Here is a 7,104-nt window from a genome sequence, read left to right as displayed (position 1 = left end):
TCATGTATGGTATATAGGTGTTTTACTATATATATATATCTATGTTTTCTACTCTTCTAGGTATGTTTTTAGGTTCAGGTGCATTTCGGAGTAAAGCTATGACTTTGGAGCATTTTGGAGCTTAAAGGACATTTCACCCGAGCTGACCATGTAGAGGTCGACGAGAGGAAGAACAATCGATCGATGTGCATCCTGTGCTATCGATCGACACCAAGAGATGCCTCGACAAATGAAGATTAATATCGATCGATGTACACAAGTACCATCGATCGATGTACATAAGTACCATCGATCGATGTCGAGACATTGGACATGCGACATTTTGGATCCAGCGGACTTAAAACCTAAGGCCAAGCCAAATTACGAAAATGCCTTGACGAGTTTTTAACCTAGTAGATTATATACTGCCTAAGTGTTTTGACGGCAGAGAGAGCTTTTTGTTACAGTTTTATTTTGAGAGAGAAGAGAGAGGTTTGGAGAGAAGATCACTTGTGATTGGAACTCCTTGTTTTCATTTCTTTTCATCTATACTATGAATTCCCATTTCTTTATTGTTATGAATTGCTTTGCTATGTCTGAGTAGTTCATTTATTAGATCCAGGGTTCAGATAGGTTTGTTGGAATAGCCCCAATTTATAGATCTGCCATGTTGTGATATTCATGATAGATTTGTATTCATTGCTTGTTTTAGCCTTGCTAACTAGAACTTGATCATAGGATTGCATACTCAAGCACCCTTGTTATCCCATCCTGACATCTATCTATCATATTAGGACTGCTAGAGAGGGCTAACTGCCAATTTAATATCTTAATAGGGCATATCATCTCGCTCATAGGCCTGGCTAGAACCCGTCGATCGATGTCCTCAACTGACTATCGGTCGACTCAGGCAAAGGTGTATCGGTCGACGTCCCTATAGGACCGTCGATCGACACTCTTTCGTTGTCAACATACTAACCGTTGAGACACGAGATCTAGCATGTTAACCAGTGAAACATGCGACAGCTGATCACTGAGTTAAGCGGTTGAGCTCTAACATATCATGCATGCAACAAATAGGCATCTATAGATATTATAATCTCCAACACCTGAATAGTGGCCCTGCATCTAATATCATTTCCAACCAAGTTACATTTACTTTTTACTTTGCTTGTTACTATTGCTATTTCATTTAAACATTTACAACTCTTAGAATTAATAAACACTAGATTTAATTGTTCCCTAGCTCCTTGTGGATTTGATCCCTAAGTACTACATCTGAACCTCTTTTGATGAGAGTAACACTCTTTAGGGTAATTTGAGTGGTATCAAATTTGGGCAGTTGCCGGGGAGTTTTGATCGCCATTAGATTTAGTTTTATTGATTCTTATTCTTTTCTCTACCCCCTTTCTAACATAATCTTTTTCTTGTCTTTTCGGGTGCATGCCCAGCGGTACCAGAAGCAACAAGGAGAAAGACTTGTTGTTCTCAGACGATCCTGCTCACTTGGAACGCACTATCCGTAGAGGTCAACGTTCCACATCGCTCGACGCAACAACTTCGTCGTTGATCGATACTCACAACCAACCATCGACCGACACCAGACCTTCATCGTCGATCGATCCTAATCGTTCGACAACGATCGATACTACACCGCGTACGTCGATCGATATCGTGTCGTCAAAAATGGTAAACATTATTATTCTAACACAGGACGAGAACGGAAACCTGTATGACCAGGACGGTCATCTGCGTAATGCAACAGGTCAGACAATAGATGCTCATGGGACTGTAATCCCTGATGCTGATGCTACAGGAGCTGCTCAACCTGTAGACGAGGACGCTCGATCGAAACCACTGGCCGACTACAATCGCCCAGATGAGTAGTATTCCAACAGATCAACTATTCGACTTCCGGAGATCCAGAAGCAGAATTCCGAGCTGAAGCCTCAATACTACACTCTCGTGTCGCAGATACCCTACTCTGGTTTACCGCACGAGCATCCTATGGAGCATCTAGAACGGTTCGAGGATTTAATCGCTGCTATTCGGATGGAAGGAGTCCCCGAAAATTACCTGCTGTGCAAGCTCTTCAGATACACACTGAATGGAGAAGCAATGCACTGGCTTAGGCAGCAACCCACAGGATCCTTAACATCCTGGGCCGACATCAAGAATGCTTTCTTACGAAACTTCTTCCATGAGGCGCGTGCTGAAGAACTTCGAAACAAAATTTCCACATTCTCGCAGGAGGCTGGAGAGTCCTTCAAAGATGCGTGGATTAGGTTTAGGTTCTTCCAGCGAGACTGTCCACACCACGAATTTAACGAAGTGCAGCTGCTAAGCACTTTCTTCCGAGGTCTCGCCTTACAGTATCAAATGGCTCTTGATACGGCGAGTGAAGGAAACTTCACTACTCAAAATCCGTTAAAAGCTGTGAGACTTATCAAAAACCTTGCTAACAGCAGCAGCACCAAAAACACGGACTCTGAACGGAAGAAGTCTGTAGCCTCTATCGGGAAGGAACAGATGGACGAAGTAAGAGCTAAGTTAGATGTGGTGCACGAGCTTCTTAGGAAGCAAGTCTGTTTAGCTGAAGGAGAAGTAGTAGATACGGAAGGAGAAGAAAATGTGAACTACATCGGAGGTACCAGATTCCAGAAATTTGGAAACCAGGGCGGAAACAGAAACTTCTTTGGAAATGGTCAAAGAAGTAACCAGAGTTCACAATTTCAAAAACCCTTCAACAACAGCAAACGCTACTCGAACTCCTACTACTCCAAACTCAGGAAAGCAAGATCGAAGAAATGCTTGATCAAGTACTGTTGGGACAACAACAAATCACCGTGGATTTCAACGGTAAAATAGACTCCGCCTACAACAATCTAAACACCAAAATCGAGACCTTAGGGACTCAGGTGAGAAAACTTGAAACGCAAGTGATTCAGACTGGCGAGACTATAAAGAGACAAGAAGCTTTCGTTAGAGAGGCAGGAGCTGATAAAGGAAAACACCACGTAAATGCCATCATAGATAATGATTTCTGGCAAGTGGTGAGACATGAAAAGCTTGAGGAAGGAGACTTCGAAATCGAAAGCTCCATGAGTCTCGGCGGATCCCAATGGTGTCGACCGATGTCGATGAACTCGCATCGATCGACAGACCATGACGAAGATCGATGGACGGATAACTCCAGTCATCGATCGACGTCGTCCGACTGAATGCAATGCGGTTCGAATTCTAACTCATGAGGAATTTGCAGCTAAGCATCCTCACCCACCCTCCCCTTTCTATGATAAAATCGATCGATCGGTTGAGCCAACCATCGATCGACAGAGTGAGTCCGACGTCGATCGTCACAACACACCTCCCATCGATCGACAGACACCTCTGACATACCGAGTGTGGTTACCCTTAATCGATAATGACTATATCAACGCACTCAGACCATCACCTAAACCATTAGCTAACCCACCCGAACCAAAACCCAACGCTTGAAATAGTTCAGTAGAACCAGTTCAAGAAGATCATGAAACTGAAGGGAGAAGGTTAAGGAAAAGAAATGAGAAAATTCTAAGAACGTTATGAGGGAAGCTAACGAGAAGGAAATGGATGGTTTCACTAAAAGAATCCTCAGACTCTCAATCAAAAAAGCTTTTGATGAAGCTTACTTCACACACCGGTTGTGGATGTTCTTCAGAGAAACAAAGGTAACTGAGGAGGACATTAGGAGAATGTTTCATCAAGTCAGAGAGAAGATGAAACACAGGATGACATTAACGAAGAAGAGTTATCCTGAGAAGTTTGCAATACCATGCGTAATCAAGGGTGTTGAATTTCCCCATTCTATGTGTGACACAGGATGAATCACTTTGTAAGAAGCTTGATTTGGATACATAAAGTGGTGGAGAATCACTAGGAAGTTGAATAAATCTCATAGGAGTTGGGATGAAGAAGTTATCCCACTTTCAAATCTGGTGATTCTAGTTTCCCATTTTGGGAATATGACATCTTCTTCGTCGTTCCAATCAACCCAGGATGAATCACTTTGTAAGAAGCTTGATTTGGATACATAAAGTGGTGGCAAATCACCAGGATGCTGAATAAATCTCATAGGAGTTGGGATGAAGAAGTTATCTCACTTTCAAATCATGTGATTCCAGTTTTGCAGTTTGGGAATAGGACAGCTTCTTCGTCGTTCCAATCAAACCAGGATGAATCACTTTGTAAGAAGCTTGATTTGGATACATAAAGTGGTGGAGAATCACTAGGAAGTTGAATAAATCTCATAGGAGTTGGGATGAAGAAGTTATCCCACTTTCAAATCTGGTGATTCTAGTTTCCCATTTTGGGAATATGACATCTTCTTCGTCGTTCCAATCAACCCAGGATGAATCACTTTGTAAGAAGCCTGATTTGGATACATAAAGTGGTAGAGAATCACCAGGATGCTGAATAAATCTCATAGGAGTTGGGATGAAGAAGTTATCTCACTTTCAAATCATGTGATTCCAGTTTCGCAGATTTGGGAATAGGACAGCTTCTTCGTCGTTCCAATCAAACCAGGATGAATCACTTTGTAAGAAGCTTGATTTGGATATATAAAGTGGTGGAGAATCACCAGGATGCTGAATAAATCTCATAGGAGTTGGGATGAAGAAGTTATCCCACTTTCAAATCTGGTGATTCTAGTTTTCCATTTTGGGAATATGACATCTTCTTCGTCGTTCCAATCAACCTAGGATGAATAACTTTGTAAGAAGCTTGATTTGGATACATAAAGTGGTGGAGAATCACCAGGATGCTGAATAAATCTCATAGGAGTTGGGATGAAGAAGTTATCCCACTTTCAAATATGGTGATTCTAGTTTCCCATTTTGGGAATAGGACAGCTTCTTCGTCGTTCCAATCAAACCAGGATGAATCACTTTGTAAGAAGCTTGATTTGGATACATAAAGTGGTGGAGAATCACTAGGAAGTTGAATAACTCTCATAGGAGTTGGGATGAAGAAGTTATCCCACTTTCAAATCTTGTGATTCTAGTTTCCCATTTTGAGAATATGACAGCTTCTTCGTCGTTCCAATTAAACCAGGATGAATCACTTTTTAAGAAGCTTGATTTGGATACATAAAGTGGTGGAGAATCACCAGGAAGTTGAATAAATCTCATAGGAGTTGGGATGAAGAAGTTATCCCACTTTCAAATATGGTGATTCTAGTTTCCCATTTTGGGAATAGGACAGCTTCTTCGTCGTTCCAATCAAACCAGGATGAATCACTTTGTAAGAAGCTTGATTTGGATACATAAAGTGGTGGAGAATCACCAGGATGCTGAATAAATCTCATAGGAGTTGGGATGAAGAAGTTATCTCACTTTCAAATCATTGGATTCCAGTTTCGCAGTTTGGGAATAGGACAGCTTCTTCGTCGTTCCAATCAAACCAGGATGAAACACTTTGTAAGAAGCTTGATTTGGATACATAAAGTGGTGGAGAATCACCAGGATGCTGAATAAATCTCATAGGAGTTGGGATGAAGAAGTTATCCCACTTTCAAATATGGTGATTCTAGTTTCCCATTTTTGGGAATATGATTGCTTCTTCGTCGTTCCAATCAAACCAGGATGAATCATTTTGTGAGAAGCTTGATTTGGATACATAAAGTGGTGGATAATCACTAGGAAGTTGAATAAATCTCATAGGAGTTGGGATGAAGAAGTTATCCCACTTTCAAATATGGTGATTCTAGTTTCCCATTTTGGGAATAGGACAGCTTCTTCGTCGTTCCAATCAAACCAGGATGAATCACTTTGTAAGAAGCTTGATTTGGATACATAAAGTGGTGGAGAATCACCAGGATGCTGAATAAATCTCATAGGAGTTGGGATGAAGAAGTTATCCCACTTTCAAATATGGTGATTCTAGTTTCCCATTTTGGGAATAGGACAGCTTCTTCGTCGTTCCAATCAAACCAGGATGAATCACTTTGTAAGAAGCTTGATTTGGATACATAAAGTGGTGGAGAATCACTAGGAAGTTGAATAAATCTCATAGGAGTTGGGATGAAGAAGTTATCCCACTTTCAAATATGGTGATTCTAGTTTCCCATTTTGGGAATAGGACAGCTTCTTCGTCGTTCCAATCAAACCAGGATGAATCACTTTGTAAGAAGCTTGATTTGGATACATAAAGTGGTGGAGAATCACCAGGATGCTGAATAAATCTCATAGGAGTTGGGATGAAGAAGTTATCCCACTTTCAAATCATGTGATTCAAGTTTCCCAGTGTGGGAATACGACAGCTTCTTCGTCGTTCCAATCAAACCAGGATGAATCACTTTGTAAGAAGCTTGATTTGGATACATAAAGTGGTGGAGAATCACCAGGATGCTGAATAAATCTCATAGGAGTTGGGATGAAGAAGTTATCCCACTTTCAAATCTGGTGATTCTAGTTTCCCATTTTGGGAATATGACATCTTCTTCGTCGTTCCAATCAACCCAGGATGAATCACTTTGTAAGAAGCTTGATTTGGATACATAAAGTGGTGGAGAATCACCAGGATGCTGAATAAATCTCATAGGAGTTGGGATGAAGAAGTTATCCCACTTTCAAATATGGTGATTCTAGTTTCCCATTTTGGGAATAGGACAGCTTCTTCGTCGTTCCAATCAAACCAGGATGAATCACTTTGTAAGAAGCTTGATTTGGATACATAAAGTGGTGGAGAATCACTAGGAAGTTGAATAAATCTCATAGGAGTTGGGATGAAGAAGTTATCCCACTTTCAAATCTGGTGATTCTAGTTTCCCATTTTGGGAATATGACAGCTTCTTCGTCGTTCCAATCAAACCAGGATGAATCACTTTTTAAGAAGCTTGATTTGGATACATAAAGTGGTGGAGAATCACCAGGAAGTTGAATAAATCTCATAGGAGTTGGGATGAAGAAGTTATCCCACTTTCAAATATGGTGATTCTAGTTTCCCATTTTGGGAATAGGACAGCTTCTTCGTCGTTCCAATCAAACCAGGATGAATCACTTTGTAAGAAGCTTGATTTGGATACATAAAGTGGTGGAGAATCACCAGGATGCTGAATAAATCTCATAGGAGTTGGGATGAAGA

General features: G+C 41.0%; 1 non-coding gene across 1 annotated transcript; it reads right to left on the bottom strand.

Moving 5' to 3' along the window:
• Positions 1–2,197: 2,197 nt before the first annotated feature.
• Positions 2,198–2,303, bottom strand: LOC125599497. Its single transcript, XR_007333245.1, has one exon. It is a non-coding gene; the product is annotated as a small nucleolar RNA R71 (small nucleolar RNA).
• Positions 2,304–7,104: the final 4,801 nt, after the last annotated feature.

This window comes from Brassica napus, unplaced genomic scaffold (assembly GCF_020379485.1).
Source record: "Brassica napus cultivar Da-Ae unplaced genomic scaffold, Da-Ae ScsIHWf_1857;HRSCAF=2494, whole genome shotgun sequence".
In the NCBI taxonomy this organism is placed as follows: Eukaryota; Viridiplantae; Streptophyta; class Magnoliopsida; order Brassicales; family Brassicaceae; genus Brassica; species Brassica napus.
The sequence above is the reverse complement of the archived record's forward strand: the minus strand, read 5'-3'. Positions and strand labels throughout refer to the sequence as shown.